Here is a 24595-nt window from a genome sequence, read left to right on the forward strand (position 1 = left end):
TGTAATATAATAATTCTCTATGATGTACCCTGACCTCCATCAGGTATAATCCAAAGGTGCGTATCCACTAGACGATATATTGGATGATTTGACCGATAACAATATCATTATTGTTCATCGTCCGCAATATCCTTCAGTGTGTATGCCGTCAATGACCAGCGATGCATGCTCCCGCTGGTCGCTGACGACATCTTTCATCGCTCGTACTTGCAGGGCAACCTGACAATATCATTAGGTTCTGCAAGTACAGGGTTGAGGGAGGGTGGCGCCACTGAACTATGGGCCTGATTCAGACCCGGTCACAAGTGCTGATGGCTCGCAACCGGGTCGATGTTTGCCCACTGGGCATGCGCACGACGGAGCCGGCTCCGTCATGCACATGAGCGAGACCATGCTAGTGAAGGGTGCTTGATGGTGATTGACAGCTCGCCCCGTTTGGTAGACGGGTAGGGGGGGTGGCTGGCCAAACGGAGGCGTTACTGAAGAAACGCTTGCCGTTTGGGGGTGGCCCCACATCACCAGTGGGGCCACCTCCAAGCTCTCTGGGGCTTGCGGCCACGAGACCCTACCACAAGGGTCTCGTCGCAAGCCCGATGGTCGCAATGGTGTTGACCATCGCGGCCATCAACCTGGCTGCTCGCAATAGCTGTGGGTGATCACCCACAGCTATGCAAGCGGCCATGAAGCCGAATAAAATAAAAACAAAAACGCCCTGATTCAGAGCGAGCACTCGTTCAGAGTGTCCGTCTCTGAATCAGGCGCTATATCGTTAACGAGGAACGGGGAAAAACTAGACGCTATCACTCATGGAGCATATCGTCTAGAGGATATGTGTCTTAAGCCTTCAGTGACAAGCAGCGGCCGTGCTTCAATGTCTATGATAGAGAAATTAGATTGTAAGCTCCACTGCTTCAGATTGTAAGATCCACCAATGCGATAAAGACTTCTGTTTGTAGCACACAATGGGATAAGTTACTGCTATATAAACAAAGGATAATTAAAAAAACATTAATTGGAGTCATGGATCAAATGGGCAAAAGCGGTTTTCCTGGAGCAGCATAGTTAAAGCAGCCCCTTATGAATAATGAATAAAAGGGAACTGAAAGTAATTTATAAAGTAACTTTATTTAATAACTTAGTAGCCAAAGTGATCTCAATCCTCCTGTAGCTTTTATTGGATTTCATTTGAAGAACATGACAGGAGGAGAAGATTAGCAGCTAGAATTATTATTGGCATGTAGCACTGCTCGTTCCTTTATCAGTGACAGAACCACCGGCATTATTTCATATATACTGGCTACTGCGGGGTCTGTATTTCCCGTGGTACAATCTGTACAGTGCTGGTGAATCCGACATGATGGCTCTTTGCTTCTGACACTCCACAGGTGAAACAGCTGAAGGTCACAAGTATGGAAATATAAATAAATGGGGTCTTCACCTTCAAATGACTTTGACCCAGACTGATTCCATTGTGTAATGCCCTGTGTGGCTGCTGGGTGCAGGCACGGATACACCAACCAATCTATAAATAAAATATGCACCTTCAGTAAATCAATTTCATTGGTTTGTAAACTTTGTATATGCCGTCCTGTAGCTTTTACTTCACACATTGTATTATGTTCCAGTGTTTTTCAACCTTGTTTTTATGTCTTTAGAGTTATTTAGTTGCCCAGATAGCTATTCCTGTGGTATCAGGACAGGGGGTATTGCCACATCCCATCATGACGTGGCCACACACACTATGCTGATACCACGGATAGGAAATGTTAGTAACTACTCAGGTCTTCTAGCCTAGCTGCCCCATACTCTCCACCAAGCACCCACTTATTGCTGTAAGCACCAGCGGCAGATGCATGTACCCCATACCCCACTGTCCTGCTCTGACATCTCCCCTCTTTCCCACCCACCCGATAAAGCTGTTCTGTTTGGGAAAGCAGGACATGGCGCTCAAGTCGGGACTTGTGCCGCCTAAATCAGCACGGTTGGGAGGCATACCTGTGTGATCATCCAGAGTAACACAAATGCCTCATTAAATAATGGCATACTGCAAGAAAGACAAACACAGATAGAATGACAGAACAGTGTAATCGGCATCACTCTCCACTGTCCTGATTCTTGGACAGTCCCAATATGAGGGATTTGTTCCGCCATTGTCTGGACTGGGTGGCCCACGCTCCTACCACTGGTGTGCCCCAGTGACTGGTTGGGTGGAGGGGTGCGGAGAGTTATAAGGGTAGCACAGTGCTTTTCAGCGATAGGCGCTCCCCCGGGGGTGAGGTTATGCCTCCATGATGGCGCTAGGCCACCCCCATTGGCCAAACATCCTCTATCGATTCACTGAGCCTAAACTTTGGGATGTATGACTCAGTAATTGTCATCTGAAGGTGGATTTAGTATTTATTAATGCCTCTGACTGCAATTGTGGATTAAATGAAGATGCTAGAATTCGGCAGTACGTGTCTCTACGACTGCACCCCTGACTTTGGCCTCCAGTTCCACAACAGTTGGTCATCAATCTTCGCATTAAACCAATCAGATGGTATCTTTATATAGAAAAGCGGACTCTGTATATATCAATGGCAATCACAGGAGAGACCTCAGAATGCTTATGGCTTCAGCAGATGTTTTACTCCAAGAAATGATTTACTATACAAGACATTCAGAAGACAAAATACAAAATAGAAGCCGTCACTTACCCATAGGCTTCTGTGTCAGTTCATTGTTTGGTTCTGCAATGCAGAGATTACCTCGGCTGTGATGTTGTCTTATTCAGTTAATATCACAATTGTGCTATAATTTATTGATGGCTGTAACATTGATTAAGACGGCTTGTACTAAAAATTTGCCAATAACGAGAGTCGTTTTAAGCAGTTAGCTGTCAGCTGGTAGCTGGTAGATTTATGGCCGGACCGGGCACCGCAAGCCTCTGTAATTATAATTCAGGAGGTGGTTTCACACTTGTATACTCGCACTTCAGAAGGGGCTGTGGACAAGAAGAGAATTTAAAGTTGGACAAGCGAGACAATTATACAAGTTCAGAGCTTAGAGTAGTAGCTGTCCACTCTTTTATTTCCATTTCTGAAACGTTTGTAGAATAGCACCTTTATTCAGTTTTATACTGCTTACGGTCGGAAAAACATTTCATTGTATCTGCAGCTCTAAGGAAGAAAAGCGATCGTCTGACTGTTTTGCAGAGAGCCGCAACTCAGAGTTCCGAGCTCTGAGAGTCAATATAGCAACACAGTCTATAGTGGCGCAAACATTGTATGTAATCACACAAATTGTAATATATGGATGGAATAATAACAGTATCAGTATTAATAATAATGACAATTATTTTGCTGTTTATTTTAGTATGTGATACTGCAAATAGAAATTACAGCCGGGATGAAGCAGGCAGAGCGGGACACATGCACTTTACAGCGTAAAATACAGATGGGCCCAGCTAGTTTGTTGCTCCATATGCCATGCATCTCGCTCCACACACTACGCCTTGAATGTTTCGTAAGGGAACATAGCGTAGCACTGGAAAAAAATCATAACATGTAATACAACTTTTTGTCCACCAAGTGTCACTTTTCCTAAACTACACAGCGCATGCGTCAGAATTCCAATGTTTATTGTATATCACCCCCCGATGATTGACTGACAGAAGCTGTGATTCGGTACACGAAAAAAATTGGCAGTTTGATTCTGAAAAAAAAAAAGACCCCTACAGTACTGCACAACAGTACTATTACAACAATAGAATTACTACGGGTATTATTACAGTACTGAGAAAAAAAACACAAGTACAGAAAGAATTAGTGTGTAAGGAGAACAAGGTTGGAGATGAGTACCGGAGGGGGAGAGTCACTGTGAATGGGGAAAAAAAAGTAGAGAGATACAAGCCAATGTAGTGTACAGTACTTACAAAGCCTAAAGGAGGAGGAGGCTCCTTCTCCTCCAGTTCAATGACCAGGCAATCTGTGTGTATAAGAAAAAAAAATATACAAAAAAAATAAAAAAGGCAGTAGCAGTACACTAGTGTGTCCATAACTGATGTAATCATTACCCCTCTCACCTTCCTCCTCCTCCTGCATTGATGGTGTTGGTGGTGTCTGCACTGTGGAAAATGAACACTGTACCGTCAGTTTCCTTCAAAACTATTTGGAAACAATAAACCCCTACTGTACAATTCTTGACCAGACCCTACATATCACCAAAAACAAACACAGTCTACTGAAGAGTCTACATACAGTACTGTAGTGCTCACACGAGAAGTGAAAAGTACAGTAACACAGTACAATTAAAAACTGTAAACTCTGAAACTTTTTAAACTGGCCCAATGTAACAGAGTCGGAGAACATGCACACTCCCATGTTTTTACAGACAAAAAACTCTCACCATGTAAACTCTCATCCACATGTTTTCCTATTTTGAAGATACAACTCAGCCCATGTGAGAGATTACTGCTAACTCTCACTCTATTACATTTGGCTCGACGACTTCAAGGGCTCTATTTATTAACATTATTTTTACTAAAATAAAGTGAATAAGGCTGTTTTGTGTTTTCACACCATTTCTCATTATTTTAGTTTCACCTATAGTTACTAAAGAGCAATTGGACTAGAATTCGTAAAATTCTGCTCCAACCCCTAAGTATCACTTACCGTATATACTCAGTATAAGCCGAGTTTTTCAGCACATTTTTTGTGCTGAAAAAGCACCCCCTCGGCTTATACTCGAGTCATGCCCGCATGGTACGCTGCTGAGTAGCGTACCATGCGGGCCGCGGTGCAGACTGTGTCACTGTGACACAGCCTGCACCGCGTGTGTAGCGCTGACCGGACGGAGTTCGGTCAGCACTACACACTGCCAAACACACAGCCGCCGGAGCCGGCAGCTATGTGTTTGGTGTAATCAGCAGCCGCTGAGAGTCTGTCAGACTCTCAGCGGCTACTGCTGCTCCCACTGCGGGAGCCATCTTCCAGCTCCCGCAGTGGGTAATGGGAGAGACGTCGTCATGACGACGTCTCTCCCATTATGCAAAGCGGCGGAGGAGCCTGTAGCAGCGTCGGGACCAGGAGCGGGGTTACAGGTAAGTGTTTTTTTTTTTTTTTACATGTCTTTCTACTGGGGGGGCTACTACCGGGGGGTACTACCAGGGTGGGGGATATCGCTACTGGGGGCACTACCAGAGGGGGGGGGATTAATAATGGGGGAACTACCAGGGGGGGGATGTTGCTACTGGGGGCACTACCAGGGAGGGGGGGGAATACTGGGGGCACTACCAGGGGGGATGTTGCTACTGGGGGCACTACCAGGGATGGTTAATACTGGGGGCACTACCAGGGGGGGATATTGATACTGGGGGCACTACCAGGGGGGGGATTAATACTGGGAGCACTACCAGGGGGGGGGATGTTGCTACTGGGGGCACTACCAGGGGGGGGTTAATACTGGGGGCACTACCAGGGGGGGATATTGCTACTGGGGGCACTACCAGGGGGGGATTAATACTGGGGGCACTACCAGGGGGGGATATTGCTACTGGGGCACTACCAGGCGGGGTATTACTACTGGGGACACTACCAGGGGGGGATATTACTACTGGGGGCACTACCAGGGGGGGATATTACTACTGGGGGCACTACCAGGGGGGGATTACTACTGGGGACAGTACCAGGGGGGGGGGGGAATACTGGGGGCACTACCAGGGGGGGATATTGATACTGGGGGCACTACCAGGGGGGAAATTAATACTGGGAGCACTACCAGGGGGGGGATGTTGCTACTGGGGGCACTACCAGGGGGGGTTAATACTGGGGGCACTACCAGGGGGGGATATTGCTACTGGGGGCACTACCAGGGGGGGATTAATACTGGGGGCACTACCAGGGGGGGTATTACTACTGGGGACACTACCAGGGGGGGATATTACTACTGGGGGCACTACCAGGGGGGGATATTACTACTGGGGGCACTACCAGGGGGGGATATTACTACTGGGGGCACTACCAGGGGGGGATATTACTACTGGGGGCACTACCAGGGGGGGATATTACTACTGGGGGCACTACCAGGGGGGGATATTACTACTGGGGGCACTACCAGGGGGGGATTACTACTGGGGACAGTACCAGGGGGGGATTACTACCAGTAGCTGCTGCATTTCCCACCCTAGGCTTATACTCGAGTCAATAAGTTTTCCCAGTTTTTCGTGGTAAAATTAGGTACCTCGGCTTATATTCGGGTCGACTTATACTCGAGTATATACGGTATGTTTAGTAAGCAGATCGCATTTCCCATAATTGTAATGGGAAATATGATCTGGCCAAAGTTACTAAAAATAAATTGAGAAAAAATACTGGGGAAAGCCCTGTGATAATAATAACGCCACCTGGAGGTGATGTTATCCAGGGTCTCCCCCGGTTACCGGACTCCTGCTCTGCTCTGACGGGGAGAGCAGAGCCCGGAGCCAGCCCCAGTGATCAGCTGTGTGGTCTAAATAGACCACATGCTGATACAGTGTAAAAACAAGTAAAAAAAAAAGTTCAAAAAAATTAACTTACCTGACTCCAGGGACCGGAGTTCGGGGCTCTGGTGATGTCCTCCCTCCGGTCAGCTGGTCTTCCATACTGCACTGTGGCCCGATCATCAGGAGACTGGGTCCCAGTGCAGTATGGGATGACACCTGAGGACATGGAGGACACCACCGGAGCCCGGATCATGCAGGTAGGTGTAATTAAGGGAGAGGGGGGTCGCAGGGGGTCCGCGATCGCAGGGGCGGGGTTTAGCCCCGGGGGGGTAGCAGCAGTGGCCGGTCGGCGCATGCGCAGGGCACTTGTCACGGTATTTTTTGGTGAAAGTACAGTGACTAGTGTGCGGAGGGGATTCGCAGGGACAGAGCTTTATCGCAAGCTCTGTCCCTACAAGGGATTTGTAGTAAATCCCTGTGATATTGCCTGAATTCGCAATGCGTATTCACTCGGTAATATCACACTAAAATCTGCATTACCAATGCGTATTGTAGTAAATAGGGCCCCAAGTGAGTTAAAAGGCAGGGAACAAAGGCAAAAAATCAGTGAGAAAGGAAAGTACTGTGAGATGCTTGCTTGTAAGAAATACATTGGTTTATTGCTTCTAACCCTTAACAACCTTGTATAGCTTACTTAACTTAAACTAATAAATAACGACACAGACAACCAGAGCTTGGCTAAAAAAGGTCACAGCTTTTATTTATAATGAATTAACCTAACCAGGGTGGCAAAGAGACGCTGCAGACTCAGTTCTAGCTTTTTCTTTGCTGAAATACTTGGGGAACGACTGACACGTCCCCCCTCTAGACGCACTAATGCTGCGAGGGTCCCACTTCCCTCCTGGGCCAATCCGAGGCGCTTCCGTACCAAAAAGCGCCCGGGTCCCCCCCGTGCGGAGCAGGACAAATTCGCCAGGTTCATCGAGGGCAAGTGCCCCCACAACGTATCTTACGCCACATAAAGCCACTGAGCTGCAGCGTACTCCCGCCAAAGCCAGACTCCAAAGGAAACTGGCCCGCCACCCAACACGACCTAGCCCAAAACAAGAATTCCTAAATAAGGAAACTGAATCCAAGTCATCAAGATGCCCTCAATCAGGATTGAAAAATACCGAGTTAAATCTCCAACTAAAAGCTATGACTCACAACCAAGCCACCCAGTGACTCCTAATGACAGTCTTCTGACACATTCACCTTCTTCTTCGTCCTGTCTAACGCACCATGCTTATACACCACTCTCTGAGTCACACTGTACACCATACAGATCATACATCCTCCCATTTGGCTTGAAGCCCACAAAATCTCTCACTACGAACGATCACCTCTCGCCTTTCTGCTGACGCACCTTGTTGCTCCTGACAGGCAACACCTCCTAGTCAGACATATCCTATTTAGTCACTGAGGACACAAGAAACTCAAGCACGAAACTCAACACCAAACCGCGCACATCATTCACAACCCAAATTGTCAACTGCTGCAATCCCAGTGGGCCACAAAGACCCGCACCATGAGTATCGCACCAAACCCAAACCATCCCGACACAACTTTAAGAAAACACATGGCAACTAAATAGCAGGGATGCATAAGAGGGGAAACAAGTAACCTGAGTGAAGGGGAAAAACTAAAAAACCTACCTGTGAACCAAATTGGGCCGGATCAAGGCTTCCGGGAGGAAAAATAAAAAAATCCCTTCACCACCCCCCAATTGTTGAATGCTAGTCGTTCAACGATTGGTTGGTAAACAACGTTTCAGGTTGTCGCCAGGTGCGCAACTAGTTCTATTCGCAACTGAATACTTGTCTCATAGGCAGCCGTTTGCACACCCTAAACTCTGCAGGAAAATGCCCCCGCAATCGCTGCGCCGATTCGAAGAAAATGAGTACTAGAAACTGAAGCATAGAAACTGCCCCAATAAAAACTTAGGCCAAAAACCGCAGAAAACTAACATGTAGTATGTAGGATAAGAGTGGCTTGTAAACCACCCTCGTGCTCTAGGTGAACTGTAGAATGCAGGGTAAGATTGGCATGTAAACTTTCCTTGTGTTCACTAGCAGGGCACCGCATCTGTAATGAACCGCAAGGTGTACCGGGCAAATAAACCTCTGGATGTTGATAAACGGAAACTATCCACCCCCACCTTTATGGTCTGAACTGCCCAATAAAAACTTGCAAGGCACCACTAATCTCCTGAAAAAAAATATTTTAAACCAAATCCCTAATGAAACTAAACACTCCAAAATTGCAGCTGGAAAGTTCAAATGTAAAAGCGAGGCCTCACGCCCTCCTTGTAAACTCTCCTTGTGTTCACTAGCAGGGCGCCACATCTGTAATGCACCGCAAGGTGTACCGGGCAAATAAACCTCTGGATGTTGCGAAACGGAAACTATCCACCCCCACCTTTATGGTCTGAACTGCCCAATAAAAACTTGCAAAGCACCACTAATCCCTGAAAAACAATGGCCCTCATTCAGAGCCGTTCGCTATTTGCGGTCGTTCGTTTAAAAACAAGGGGTGGCTATTCAAATGATCCGTACGCACATTGCAGTCTGTTCACACCTCTAAGTCTGAACGAGCGAGCAAAACATACGCTCGTTTATTTGTTAAAAACGCCCCCTGGCCGCTCGCACCATACGTCATGTCCGCTATTTATTAGATTAATCGAGTACATCGACCAGCGTATGAATTGCTCGCTATTCTTGTGGTTGGTGTTTGCTACCACAACTTTGCGAGCAGTTCTGGCTATAAAATAACCCAGTGACGTGGTCAATGACGCTGCTGTTTTAAATATACACACCCATAAAACGCCTGTTTTGACCTTTAAGCACGCCTGCGTTCGGATCTCCACTCCCCATTTTCAAGCACCTTCCCCTGTTACCACCCACATACGCCTCATTCTGTCACTCAAAATAGCAGGCACTCGCTATATAGCGTACAAACGATTTTCGGCCGCACTGACTGGTTCACGCATGCGTACTAAAAAGCGTACGCATGCGCAGATGTGCAAACATCGCTCGGAACGAGCGTACTGCCGCTAACGAGCGGCTCTGAATGAGGGCCAATATCTTTAAACAAAATCCCTGAAGAAACTAAACACTCCAAAATTGCAGCTGGAAAGTTCAAATGTAAAAACGAGGCCTACCACCCGTCAGAAGCCACCTGCCCCTAACCACAAGCAATGCATCAAAAATGCACATCAAAAAGCCGCCGGGAGACGACGCGAACGGGGAAACCATTCACCCAACATGTAATAACTGACTGGGTATGTACATGAATACATTTAAGCTTACAATAGATGAGATCCCCGCTGGCGCCGCCACCGCAGAGACTTTGAAGCCACTCCACTATGAATGGCTCCAAACAAAGAAGTAAAGTAAATATTGAAAAACCGTAGATGGCTGAGCCCATAAACTCACCAAAATTGCCAGGTAGACGAATACCTCCTAGGTATCATTGGGACGAGAGACCGAAGCGCAATTTGTATGTAGAAATATAATATTCTGAACCTAAATGCACAAAACTAAATGACAAAACAAATGCAAAAGGAACGAGTTTCGGTTGTAGATGGCATGAGCTGCACCCAATTGCGTAGATTAGAAAATAATTAATCCTCAGCGCACTGACCAGCCTTATAGGGCCATGAAAATTGGGAACAGCTCCAACAGCAACAATTACTCGAAAAAAAAAAAAACCTGTATCGTAATAAACCACGCTGAAAAATTTCCCTCCAATTGAAAGCCCAAAACACCTGGCCAGCCAGCCGCATTGGTAAACAAATTGCAGCAACAATTGCCGCTGAAGTACAAATTAGTTCACCGTTAAATTGAACAAGAAACCATGCCTAACAACGAAATGCGTGCTCAAACTGTGTAAACCTATAAATCAGCCGCATTTAAGCAAACAACTTACCAACCCCGTACATCATTCTTTTTTTTTTTTTCTTTTTTTCTTTTAAATGTTTCCACTGAGGCTCAAAACCTTAAATGCCTAGTGTGATATGTGGTCCATTTCCCACTACGCTACAAAATCTACCAAACAACCATAACCTGCTATCGTGACTATCTCCTTCTCCAACCTACCAACTGGACACAAAAACCTATCAACATATCACGCGCAACTGGAACACCCAAAACACGGAAAAAAGGTGACTGCGCCCCAAGAGGAGGTCCAAACAGACGTCACTCCTTCCCGCCCCCATGAAGAGAAATCCGTACGGACGATGTGCTACACCGACCTGGTCAGTGCCGGCCTAAACATGCGAAAGAAAAATGGATTTCTCGATATAGGTGCCGGAAACCGCACCGCCTGAAGGCAAACATTATTTTGCTAATTCACCTGAACACCACTAAAACCCCACGCATTGAAACAGAATACATGGAGGAACACAAACAGAGGGAGATATCAGGCCAAGGTGGAAACCGAACCCATAACCTCTTCGCTGGGAGGGAGGAACGCTAACCACCACACCACCTGCGCTGCACAGAGAAAAACAGCCAAACAAAAAGGCGCCTGAGCCCGACTAGCTCCCTTAGAGCTAACCCCTGAGACGGGAGATAAAACCACCTATACACGTAGGCTATCCTTGGACAGGAGCTACCCCCGCAAGTGCGGCATGAGGGCAAACGACAGCCCAACCTACAACGCATCGGGGACCATAACTGGTGAAACATATACCTTAATAAACCAGGATTACCCCTGTTTCGAAGAGGTAATGCGGAGGCAGCCCCGTGACCAAGGAGGGTCGACGCTGCTCCGTGACCTATAAACAAATTGAAACACCCTTTGTACCCAAAAGGGATAACCACCCTACCGCCATGGTTCCGCCCTCATTGGGCATCGAAATCGCCCCATGCCAAATTCCTGGACTAGACAAACATGTTACTACAACACAAATGTATAATAAATCCACCTGTGATCCGCACTCTGTTCGACAAATAGCCCATGGCACAGATGAGAATGTAACTCCACCCCCAACCCAATTTATTATATTCACAAAAATTGCGACACTCGCCTAAGTCGCCTGATTCCACACTATGACATCCCAAAATTGCACAAGAAAAATCAACAAATTTACTTCTGCGGATCCTTATTCGCTGAAACGCAAAGAGCACAGCAAAAGCTGAATTCACACAATGAACAGTACCCTTGTTTCCTAACCCCCATAACTGCGTCATAAGCCTCCCTGTAATTACCGCCTAAACCCCTTTCTAACCTCTGCGCAACACTCCTGTCAATCTAACGCGAGCGCGCCAGGCAAACGTTAGATGTAAAACAAAAACTGGAGTCATAACAAAATTTGTGACACAATCATACTCGCCAGCACCAGGTGGACCCAGAACCTCCTCTACCATGCTTCTGCGAGGCGCCATCTTTGATGTTTTAAGGCGGCGGAGCCACCAGCTCGACCACCATAACCGTCTCCAGGATCACTAGAGTCTTCTCCCAACACTCTTCCGTAATCCCGGGCCATCTCGGCGCGCACTGTAACAGCAGCCGTACAAACTACTGCATTGACTTGAGTGACCACATCTGAGCCCGGCAGACCTGTAACTAAAGGAGAAAGGTGAGCAGAAGAAAAGGGTGCAGGCACAGGGGGGGGAAAACACTAGGTGCAGAAGCAGGGGTTGCAAGCAGAGGGGGTACAGGGGACCAACCGGGGTGGAAGTATGTTGAAACGAAATAGGAAGATGGGGTGCGAAAATGCCAGGCGGCAGAGCCGAAATAAGGGGCAGTGTGCCAATGGGGTAAACAAATAAGGCAGGGATGAAGGTGAAAGGAAGGTTAGCCAAAAGAATGGGGGGGAGCGATACAACAGAAGAAAAATATGGGGGGGGCAGAAACAAAAACACATAAACCTAGGACGGGGGGAACGGGGGGGGCTGGTGGAAGAGAAAAAGGGGTGTGAGGCAGTGAGGATGACATAAAAAAGACAGGGAGCAGGAGATGGGGGGGAAACAGGGGCGGTGGCTAGGGTGGGCGGCAGATGTGTAGATGAGCTGACAGCGCAGCTGGGGAAACAGCCTGGGCTTACATGCTGGGGCTGGGTCCCCCTACAAATGTGGGACCCAAAACGGCCGCCATGTAAAATGGCCGCTGGGCATGTAGTTAAAGCAGGGCCGCTGGTGAACTGGGGAAGAAAGGAAGGCCCGCCAAGTGCAGGGGACCCGGACAGTGAGGGAGCCGCCAAGTGGGCGGGGCGTAGGGGAGAAAGAATAGCGGCGGAGGCCTGAGGGGGACGCAGCGGGGAGAGCTCCCGCCCGCCGGAGAGGTATGCGACAGGGAGTCTGGAGGGCTGGGCGGAGGAGTGCGCTGGGCGATGGAGGAGGGGGAGGGGACCGCTGTACTGGCCGCCGGGATAGTGCTGGAGGAGCCCCGACAAAATGGCCGCCGGGAGAGAAAATGTCCGCCGAGCCCGCTGCGCGGGCAGGGCCCGGGACCGCCGGCAGACAGAGGGCAAGTGAGGGATCTGAGAGATGCACAATGGCGCTAACCTCCAGGGGGGGGGTAACAAATGCAGAGTCAGGGGGAGCTGCGGAAGCGGGATCTCCCGCTGGCAAAATTGCAGGGTGTCAGCGAGTGAGCTGCTGGGGTTTGCGCAGGCAGGCGCCTGGGAAAACCTTGGCAGGAGAGGGGGAGGGGGGGGGGATGTGAAAGAAGAGAAGAAGGTGGGGAACTAAGACAAGGAGGTGTAGATGGGTGGGATGGGACAGCCGGCGTGGACACTGTATAGCTGGCTGAAAGATAGCACAAGTGAGAAAGTAGGGACACGGAGACCAAAGAAAGGCATATAAAACTGTTAATACAAAGAAGGAAAGAATGTATAAAAAGGGCAAAGATACTCAGCCTGATCCTGTTTCAAAGATCCAGGAACCAAGAGGCTGTCCATGCTCACACAGCCCAATATATACTGATCATCTGACCACTCCTTCAAGCCATATCATTGGCTCACCCAACCAGCTGACCAGACAGCCTTATAATCTGCCCAGCAACAAGGCTGTCATCAACAGCCATACAGCAAAAAACATAGGGCCTGATTCAGAGCTGGTCGCTATTTGCGCTCGCTCGTCCAGAAAATAGGGGTGGCTATTCAAATGAACCGTTCGCTGTTTGCGGTCTGTTCACGCCTCTAGGTCTGAACGAGCGAACAAAACTTGCGGTCGTTTTTTGGGAAACTACGCCCCCTGGCCGCTTGCAACCTACGTCATGTCCACTATTTATTAAATTAATCGAGTACATCGAACAGGGTATAAGCTGCTCGCTATTCTTGTGGTTGGTTTTTGCTATCACAATTTTGCGAGCAGTTCTGCCAATAAAATAACCCAGTGACGTGGTCAATGACGCTGCTGTTTTAAATATGCACACCCATAAAACGCCCGTTTTGACCTTTAAGCACGCCTGCGATCGGATCTCCACTCCCTGTTTTCAAGCACCTTCCCCTGTTACCACCCACATGCACCTCATCCTGTCACTCAAATTAGCAGGCATTCACTATTTTGCAAGCACATGAATTTCGTCCGCACTGACTGGTTCGCGCATGCGTATAACGATCCGTACGCATGCGCAGTTCGGCAAACATCGCTCGGAGCGAACGAGCTGCCACTTACGAGTGGCTCTGAATCAGGCCCATAGTATTCTTAGTTATACTCACGCTTATTCCGCCTTCGTATACTATTCTGGAAACCATACTGTACAGTACTGTATCTTTTGGCATTTAAAAAAAACTAATTGCAATGGGCAACTTCTCTAAGTTTTTCACTGCTTCATAAATAAATCTGTGGTACGATTTCACCTAGCACTGAACTGCTCTCTGTGTTTAATAGAACTGCATTTGAGCAACCAAAAGACAGAGGGCCTCATTCGGACCCGCGAGCGAGCGAAGGATGCTCGCAAGCGGGTCGATTGTGCCCGAATGCGCATGCGCACGACGGAGGGAGCTCTGTCGTGCGCATGCGCAAGACCCGGCGAGCGACGAGGAATACATCGCTCGGGGTCTCGCACCAAAGGGGACGTGCTGTCGATGGTGAGTGACAGCACGCCCCCTTTGGTGGGCGTGCCGTGGACGTGGCTGCCAGACGGAGGAGTTCCCATGGGAACACCTACCGTCTGGGTCCGACCCCACTGACATCACTAGTGATGTCAGTGGGAGTGATTTTGTCTCTGATAGAGCCAAAATAACTCCAGGGCTTGCGGTCACCGAGACACTACCGCAGGGTCTCGTCGCAACCCACAGCTATGCGAGCGTCCATGAGGCCGCTCCATTTTTAGGGAGGATAGCCCTGATTCAGAGCGAGCGCTCTGGTCAGAGCGTTCGGCTCTGAATCATGCACAGAGACAGCAGTTTAATATACATTATACAACACCCAAAATGAACTTTAATAAATTAAATTCTATGCCACTTACATTATTAAACTAATAGACTCAACTCTGCTTCTTGTCAAAACAGCCTGAATGCTGTTGATGCGGGATGTAGTTCTCTCATGACAGTATTATGTCAAAAGCTTGATGGCGTAATTACAATTTCCCAATATACCTAAGTACTGCATTACACCGTAAAGCTCCTTTGCTGATAATTACTTTTTTAAGATATTTTTTTTTTTTACGAGGAAGCAATTTGCTGTGTAAGAAATGTAAAATTGAAAAATTTTTTTTTTTACCAAGTTCTGTTTTACTAAAATGTTGATACCGTAGATTAAAATGAAATACAGAAATTATGAATGAAAAAAAAATGAATCACAATATAATACAGTATGATCTTTAATCTAATGCTGAGCCATCAGCTTTTTACTGTATTCTACTACAACTTTAAAACCATAAATGTTGATTTCAGTTTTAGTGGGACTTATATACTAATGGGCTGATTTATTAAAGTGTGAAAATACTTAGCATCCGGGTCTGAATCAGGCCCTATTTGCGGCCGCTCGCTCTCAAAAAGGGGCCGGCTATGCAAAACATGTGCTCGCTCTTTGCGGTGTAAGGACGCCTCTATGTCTTAGCGGGCGAGGGCTTATTGCACTCGCAAGTGTTTAAAGACACCCCTTGCCACTCGCAACAAACATCTCCGGAAAATGTAGGATTAATCAGGACTATCAGGAGCCATCGGAGCTTCTCGCAGCACTTAAGGTAGACCTAGCCTCCAGGAAGCAGTGTGAGCAGTTCATGGAAAAATCATCCAAGTCACATGTTCAATGACGCTACTTTGCTAATTATGCACACCCATTAAACTCTGTTCTGATGGTCGGGTACGCCTGCGTCCGCACATCCACTCCCCCGTTCACAAGCACCTTCCCCTGTTGCCACCCATAAATGGCACTGTCACTCAAAATAGCGACCCAACTGCGGGCTACGGCTGAGCACTTTCCCATTCTGGTTCGCGCATGAATTATATGCATGAGCAGATTGAGAAAAATCGCTCAATGCGAGTGAGTGCAGCATAGCGAACAGTTGCAAAGACGAATGCAGTCGGTCGATTAATTTGCATTGCGCATGCGTATGCATCGAAAAGGAAATAAATGGGGTGTCACCATATGATATTCTCAACAGGAAAAATAAACCAACACTGTTTCACACCCTGTGAAAGTGTATGGTGCCCTAAAAGAATGCATACCCGACTCACATAAAATACATATGGAGGCCTCCTATAAAGGTATCTTTGAAAGGAGAAATTAACACCCAAAGGGTATCTGGTGTAAAGACAACGATTTGGCGTACCATTCACTCACATCAGAGCGGGTTTAGTGATTACACAACGGTTTCTTTTAAGAATTGCCTAAAGTACTGCGTACCAAACTCACAATTTATAAAGTATTAGGACTGCACATCAAGTCTTTGTGCTTCTTGTCCTCAGGTTGAAGTAATCACCAAAAATCGACCACAATCCATAGGTCAAAGTCCAAAAATGTACTCATACAAATATTCCAAATGATAAAACATGTATATGTATCATTACATACAATATGTACAGAATATGTTCATAAAAACAGGTTATAAAAAGTATCAAAAATACTTTGCCAGAGAGCAAAGAGCAGAAACGCGTCGACCATTTGAGGAGGTATATGACTATTAGAATACAGAGGTATGTCATAAAGTTTTTCTGTTTTTCCATCTTTGGATTCATTGGTTAATCCGACCAGTTAACCTTTTTTTTGGCTACCTCTGACAGTATTTTTTGATACTTTTTTAACAAGTAATTACACCTCTGCTATATAACATATGATATCGCTCTGCTACCCTCTGGCATTTTGAAGGAGAAAAGTGTGATGCCTGAGGTCAGCAGGGAGTGTAATGTTTTCCCCGCACAGTGACTATAACTCTGATGTTCATTTCCTTTCTGAGCAGGAATCACAGTGTGATACCAGCCCAGAAGGGGGAGTCAGGGAGTACAGCAGGGGAATTCAACATGCTACTGTGGAATGACACATCCAGTGGTGGCTCCAGGCACAAGCAAGCAGGTCAGTTGCCCGGAGCGTCATTGTATCCGGCGGGCGCAGGAAAAGCCCCCCCTTCCGTCCTGCGCTAAATTCAGGATATATAAGCTCAGGGGGAGGGAGCAGAGGAGGGAAGGGGCGGCAACACAGGACGGCAAGATTGGTAAGAGCGGTCCTTTGTGAATGATGGACTTCCAGGTCTATGACCCAGAAGTCTGATCCGATTGGATCCCTCTCAGAGCTCTCTCCGGATAGAAGTCCATAGGCTTCTATAGGGTAACACCTGCCCCCTGGCTGTCCCCAAATACTTAAAAGTGTGCCAGACTGGGGGCAGGGCCCAGCCTGCCCCTAGCCGCCAGTATTGGACGGACATCACACACATACAGCCGCACTGCAGTCTTCTAGGGAGGGTGGCACAGCCGGAGCAATGCCCAGTGGATGGCACGGCCGCTGGCCCTGCCTTCCATTAGATTCAGATTCTCTCAGTAGAGAAGAAGTGGCAGGCGTCCGCCTCCCTCCCTTCCTCTATTGGCAGTGGCAGGTTAGTGACACTGGGCTGGGAGATGAGACATCTTATCTCTCAAGAAGAACGCAACAAGGAGCAGTAGAAGGACTCAGCAGTTTTTATTATTATTATCATTTATTTATATGGCGCCACAAGTGTTCCGCGGCGCCTTATGAAGTACATAAACAAATAGATTGATTTACAGTGACTTACAGTACAGTACAATACATTACAGGACATGGATAATATACATTGCTACATTCGCGACCATATCACCCAGATAATCAACAATGCAAAGCAACCAAGTGTTAGGTGCCCTGGTAGAGAGTAAGAAGTAGATGAAGGTAGAGTAAGGAGAAGCACAAGAGGGTAGAGGGCCCTGCTCATAGGAGCTTACATTGTAAGGGGGAGGGACAGACAAACAGGGGTGACACAGATGAGGCAGGCAGGGAGGAAGGAGTATGTAGCAGCAAGTTAAGATGAGAGCTGGAAGGCTTTGATGAAATAGTGGGTCTTGAGAGCCTGTTTGAAGGATTGAAGAGAAGTGGAGAGTCTGATGGGAAGTGGGAGAGAGTTCCAAAGGTGGGAAGCAGTGCGGGCAAAATCTTGGAGGTGGGAGTGGGAGGAAGTAATCAATTGGCATGAGAGGCGGTGAGCATTTGTTGAACGAAGAGGGCGGACAGGAGAGTGGAGGGAGATGATATCAGAGATGTAAATGGGAGAGGAATGGCTGAGGGCTTTGTAAGTGAGTGTGAGAACCTTAAATTGGGTTCTAAAAGGGAAGGGGAGCCAGTGGAGAGCTTGTAGGAGAGGGGAGGCAGATGCAGATTGTTTTGAGAGTAAGATGAGCCGAGCAGCAGCATTAAGGACAGACTGGAGAGTGGAGAGAAGGGATTAGGGGAGGCCAGATAGGAGGAGGTTACAGTAGTCCAATCTGGAGATGACCAATGAGTGTATGAGGGTTTTAGTGGCATCCTGGGTGAGAAAGGGTCTAATCTTGGAAATATTTTTAAGATGAAAACAACAGGACTGTGAGAGATTCTGGATATGTGGTTTGAAGGAGAGGGAGGAGTCCAGGATAACTCCAAGACAGCGCACTTTGGGGCTAGAGGAGATAGTTGTGCCATCAACTGATAAAGAAATATTTGGAAGTGTGGTTATGTAGGGGGGAGGGAAGATGATTAGCTCAGTCTTAGACATATTAAGTTTAAGAAATCGCTGGGACATCCAGGAAGAAATGGCAGAGAGAGATAGTTGGAGACTGAGGACTGAGGAGAGAGGGAGAGAGGTCAGGGGAAGAAAGGCAGATCTGAGTATCATCAGCATAGAGATGATATTGGAGGTCAAAAGAGCTGATGAGTTCATCTAGTGAGGATGTATAGAGTGATAAAAGGAGAGGTCCAAAAACAGAACCTTGGGGAACACCTATTGCAAGAGGCTGTGGGGGAGAAGAGGAGTCATGAGAGGAGACAGAGAAGGATCGGTCAGAGAGGTAGGTTGATAGCCAGGAAAGGGCAGTGTCACGTAGACCAAGTGAGTGAAGGATTTGCAGAAGGAGAGGGTGGTCCACAGTGTTGAAAGCAGCAGAAAGGTCAAGGAGAATGAGCAGAGAGTAGTGGTCCTTGGATTTAGCAGCAAGGAGGTCATTGCTGACTTTTGTGAGGGCAGTTTCAGTGGAGTGGAAAGAACAGAAGCCAGACTGAAAAGGGTCAAGGAGGGAGTGAGAGGAAAGAAAGGTGGTAAGGCGCTTGTAAACAACACGCTCAAGGAGCTTGGAGGCAAAAGGGAGGAGAGAGATGGGACGGTAGTTGGAGAGAGTGTTAGAATCAAGGGTAGGTTTTTTTTAGTATGGGGGAGACAAGGGCATGTTTGAATGCAGATTGGACAGTGCCTGATGAGAGGGAGAGATTAAGGAGGTAGGCAAGATGGGAGCAGGCAGAAGGAGAGAGGTAGAGGAGGAGACATGAAGGGATAGGGTCAAGGGGGAAGGTGAAAGGGGGAGAGGACTGGATGAGGGACATGACTTCTTCTCCAGATACAGGGGAGAAGAAAGTTAGAGTCAGTAAAATGGAAGGAGAGGGGTGATCTGGGAAGAGAGGAGGTGGATAACAGGAGGACTGGTGGGATATGATGTCCTGACATATGGAGTCAATTTTAGATGTAAAGTAGGTAGCAAAGTCAAGGTCAGAGAGTGAGGAGGGGAGGCGAGGAGGGGCTGGGCGGAGGAGGGAATTGAAGGTGGTGAAGAGACGTTGGGGATTTGAGGACTGAGAGGATATGAGGTTCTTGAAATATGACTGTTTAGAGAGGGAAAGAGCAGCACTGAATGATGACAGCATAAATTTGAAATGGAGAAAATCAGCCTTAGAGCGTGATCTTCTCCACTGTCGCTCAGCAGTTTACAAACACTTTTGCAGGTATCTGGTGCATTTGGAATGCCAGGGTTGAGGTGTAAATCTGTGAGGGTGAATAGTGATCGCCGGAGCAACAGAGTCCAGAGCAGAAGTAAGGGAGGTATTGTATAGGGAAATGGCTTGCTCAGGGCAGGAGAGAGACAGGATAGGGGAGAGAAGTGATTCAAGCTGGGAAGAAAAAGAAATGGTGTCAATAACCTCAATGTTACTCTTAGTGATGGTGGCCTTAGGAGGTAGAGGAAGGGAAGGAGAGAGGGATAGGTTAAAAGAGAGAAGGTGATGGTCAGAGAGTGGGAATGTGGAATTGTAGTAATCAGAAATATCACAATGATGAGTGAAGACCAGGTGAAGCGAATGCCCACTCACATGGGAGGGTGAGGAGGTCCATTGGGAGAGACCAAATGAAGACGTGAGGGTAAGGAGTTTGGAGGCAGAGGCTTCTGTTGGGATATCAATAGGAATATTGAAGTCACCTAGGATAATAGAGGGAAGATCAGAGGAGAGAAAGTGAGGGAGCCAGGAAGCAAAGTTGTCAAAGAATTTGGAAGGAGGGCCAGGGGGATGGTAAATGACAGCTACTCTAAGGTGAACTGGTTGGAAGAGGCGTATAGCATGAACCTCAAATGTAGAGAAAGTAAGAGATGGTTCAGAGGATAGGAGTTGGTAGGAGTAACCAGGGGATAGAAGGACCCCTACCCCACCACCATGGTGACCCCCAGGCTGAGGGGTATGAGAGAAGATGAGGCTCCCAGAGGAGAGAGCAGCAGGGGAAGTGGTGTCGGAGGGTGAAATCCAGGTTTCAATAATGGCTAGGAGATGCAAATTTTTTGAGATGAAAAGGTCGTGGGTGGGTACGAGTTTGTTACATACTGATCTGGCATTCCAGAGGGCACAGGATAGAGGGACAGTTTTTGTGGGAGAGATGTGAATTAGATTATTTGGGTTGCTGTAGCGAGAAGATGAGTTTAATATGGGTGGATGAGATGAATGTAGTGGAGAGATTGTGTGGGGACCAGTGCTGGGAAGGGAACATGTAGGCGGTTGGCAGGGAGGGAGTTTAATATGATGGGGGTGGGGTGGGGTGACATGGAGAGGAGGTTTGGAGGAGGGATTAGCAGTGGGGTAGTAGGACATAGGATGGGTAGAAGAGAATGAAAGTGTAGTAGTGAGAGGAGAGGGAGGACGGCAGACAAAGGAGAGGAGATATAGGAAGGAGGAGGTGGAGGAGACAAGGGGGAAATTATATAGGTGGAAAAAGGGGGTAGAGCAGAGGATTAGGTAGACACTGAGTGGAGGGGGAGGTACACATGATAATGGTGTGGATGAGTTGAATAGGGGGAGGAAAACTAGATGTAGGAATAAAGTATGGCCCTCATTCAGAGTCGATTGCAAGAAGCGATCACTCGCTCTGAATGAGGGCGTGCACTTCTTGTTTTGAAGTGCTGCCTCCAGGTCGCAAGCTAAGATGTGGGTTACCACCTACAGCTTAGCTTGCGATCAGGGTGATGGTCATGATGGTCATCACCATCGTGACCATCGGGGCTTACAACCAGACCCTAAAGTTGGGTCTGGGCACTCGTAAGCCCCAGGGAACTTCCTGCTCTGTTTGAGTAGGAAGTTCCCCACTGACATCATCAATGATGTCAGTGGGGCCACCCCCAAACAGCAAGAATTACGACTGGAACGCCTCCGTTTGGCCGGGCATGCCCCCGGCCCGCCCAGCAAATGGGGCGAGCTGTTACTCAACATCGACAGCTCGCCCTGTCTGCTACGAGACCCCTAGCAATGGAGCTCCCATCGTTGGCCGAGTCTTGCGCATGCTCTGTGGGGACCATCGACCCGGTTGCGAGCGCATCGGCGCTTGCGACCGGGTCTGAATGAGACCCTATGAATGCAGAGAAGCAAGTAATAGTACAATGGAGGAAAATGTGCCTGCAAAATTTTCAAGCTATTATTGAGCAGCGGAAAAGATGAGAAATGGAATATTAAAGTAAGCTGAATTAGAAGACAGATGACAGGCTAGGGAAAGAAAAGAGGTGGGAAGACATTATTTCTAAGAAATAAACTGAAATTGGCACTGTATACAGTAAGATATGAGTTGTTTGTGAAACGAGCGAGTCAGTACAAATAGTATAACCCCTTTACACCAAACAAATAACCCGGATTATTGCCAGGTCAATCTGGGTTGAGGCTCTGTGTGAACGGCTCCCAAAAAAATAACTCGGGTCGATTTACCGGGCAATCTTACTCGGGTTGAGAGCAGGGTTAAAAACGGGTTTTTCCCGTGTCATGCGGCAATGTGAACGGGTGCTACCCGGATTATTTGACCCAGCTATATTCTGCTATTAGCTGATTGGAGCTTCTGGGGCGCTGGCAGATGATGTCATTTGTCAGGGCCCTGCAGAGAGACACACATGCAGCCATTACTTGCATGCCAAACCTGCACAGAGCCCGCACCACAGCCTGATCAACTCCCACAAAACATAGGCTGATACACAGCCTGCCACAGCCAGAACAGCAGCCTGCACCACAGCCTGACCAGCAGCCACAAACGCAGCCTGATACACAGCCTGCCACAGCCAGAACAGCAGCCTGCACCACAGCCTGACCAGCAGCCACAAACGCAGCCTGATACACAGCCTACCACAGCCAGAACTGCAGCCTGTATCACAGCCTGACCAGCAGCCACAAACACAGCCTGATACACAGCTTACCACAGCCAGAACTGCAGCCTGCACCACAGCCTGACCAGCAGCCACAAACGCAGCCTGATACACAGCCTGCCACAGCCAGAACTGCAGCCTGTATCACAGCCTGACCAGCAGCCACAAACGCAGCCTGATACACAGCCTACCACAGCCAGAACTGCAGCCTGTATCACAGCCTGACCAGCAGCCACAAACACAGCCTGATACACAGCCTACCACAGCCAGAACTGCAGCCTGCACCACAGCCTGACCAGCAGCCACAAACGCAGCCTGATACACAGCCTGCCACAGCCAGAACTGCAGCCTGTATCACAGCCTGACCAGCAGCCACAAACACAGCCTGATACACAGCCTGCCACAGCCAGAACAGCAGCCTGCACCACAGCCTGACCAGCAGCCACAAACGCAGCCTGATACACAGCCTGCCACAGCCAGAACTGCAGCCTGCACCACAGCCTGACCAGCAGCCACAAACGCAGCCTGATACACAGCCTGCCACAGCCAGAACAGCAGCCTGCACCACAGCCTGACCAGCAGCCACAAACGCAGCCTGATACACAGCCTGCCACAGCCAGAACAGCAGCCTGCACCACAGCCTGACCAGCAGCCACAAACGCAGCCTGATACACAGCCTGCCACAGCCAGAACTGCAGCCTGCACCACAGCCTGACCAGCAGCCACAAACGCAGCCTGATACACAGCCTGCCACAGCCAGAACTGCAGCCTGTATCACAGCCTGACCAGCAACCACAAACGCAGCCTGATACACAGCCTACCACAGCCAGAACTGCAGCCTGCACCACAGCCTGACCAGCAGCCACAAACGCAGACTGATACACAGCCTGCCACAGCCAGAACTGCACCCTGTACCACAGCCTGACCAGCAGCCACAAACACAGGCTGATACACAGCCTGCCACAGCCAGAACTGCAGCCTGACCAGCAGCCTGACCAGCAGCCATAAACACAGGCTGATACACAGCCAGAACTGCAGCCAGTACCACAGCCTGACCAGCAGCCACAAACGCAGACTGATACACAGCCTGCCACAGCCAGAACTGCAGCCTGTACCACAGCCTGACCAGCAGCCACAAACGCTGGATGATACACAGCCTACCACAGCCAGAACAGCAGCCTGCACCACAGCCTGACCAGCAGCCACAAACACAGGCTGATCCACAGCCTAAACAGCAGTCTGTACCACAGACTGACCAGCAGCCACAAACGCAGGCTGATACACAGCCTGCCACAGCCAGAACTGCAACCTGTAGCAATGCTGTAATCAGTCCCCACCCCTCTCTTTTGTTGCCTTTTGTGACCTCATCTTTGTCAGACCTTAAAACAGACCATTTTTAATGACTTCTATAGAGAAAAGCAGGGATTACCCGGGTTCAGTGTAAACGGGGCATACCCGGGAATAACACGGGTCAAGTTGCAATGTAAACGGGGTCTGAAGCAGAGTTCGATCCGGGTTTGACCAGTGTTCAAATTCCTGGGTCAGACCCGGGATTTTGGTGTAAAAGGGGTATTAGCAGGTGTAAGTTCTTATAGTGAGCAAGCAGAGACCAGTGAGGATTGTCCAGGTGATGCAGACAGCAGGTGCTTGTAGTGTAGATATTGTGAACTTACATTTCCTGGTTATACTTTGTCCATATATTCTTGTTGATGAATGGTTTAAGGTTAGAGTGGTCTCCTTCAGTTATACTTCGGTATAATGACAAATTTGGTAAGAAATGCACTTAAAATAATTATGCCCTACACAGCCCAAGGGCCTTCAACCTTCCTATGCACTTAAATAGTTAGTGCTTGCATGTGTATGCAATGAATCCAATCATCCCCCAATACCCTCCCACTAATACTGCATGGCTAGCAATAACTGTCCTAACATAAACACACAGGGAATGCCACAAAGCTAAGAATAACTAGGTCTAGTAATCTATTCACTTTGCAAATAATTCAAAATTAGATGATCTGCAATAATGATGGTTACCAGCCAATTAAGAAGCAGATACCAGGCCAGCTAGTTGC

At 48.2% G+C, this 24595-nt stretch overlaps 1 long non-coding RNA gene across 1 annotated transcript; it reads right to left on the reverse strand.

Annotated features, from left to right (window-relative positions):
- Positions 1-1164: 1164 nt before the first annotated feature.
- LOC148477731 (uncharacterized) lies at positions 1165-24315 on the reverse strand. Its single transcript, XR_015872480.1, has 3 exons — positions 24197-24315; positions 2697-2983; positions 1165-1522 (listed from the first exon to the last, which is right to left on the reverse strand). It is a non-coding gene; the product is annotated as an uncharacterized LOC148477731 (long non-coding RNA).
- Between the last annotated feature and the right edge of the window lie 280 nt (positions 24316-24595).

This window comes from Taudactylus pleione, unplaced genomic scaffold (genome assembly GCF_031769625.1).
Source record: "Taudactylus pleione unplaced genomic scaffold, aTauple2 ptg000695l, whole genome shotgun sequence".
Taxonomy (NCBI): domain Eukaryota; kingdom Metazoa; phylum Chordata; class Amphibia; order Anura; family Myobatrachidae; genus Taudactylus; species Taudactylus pleione.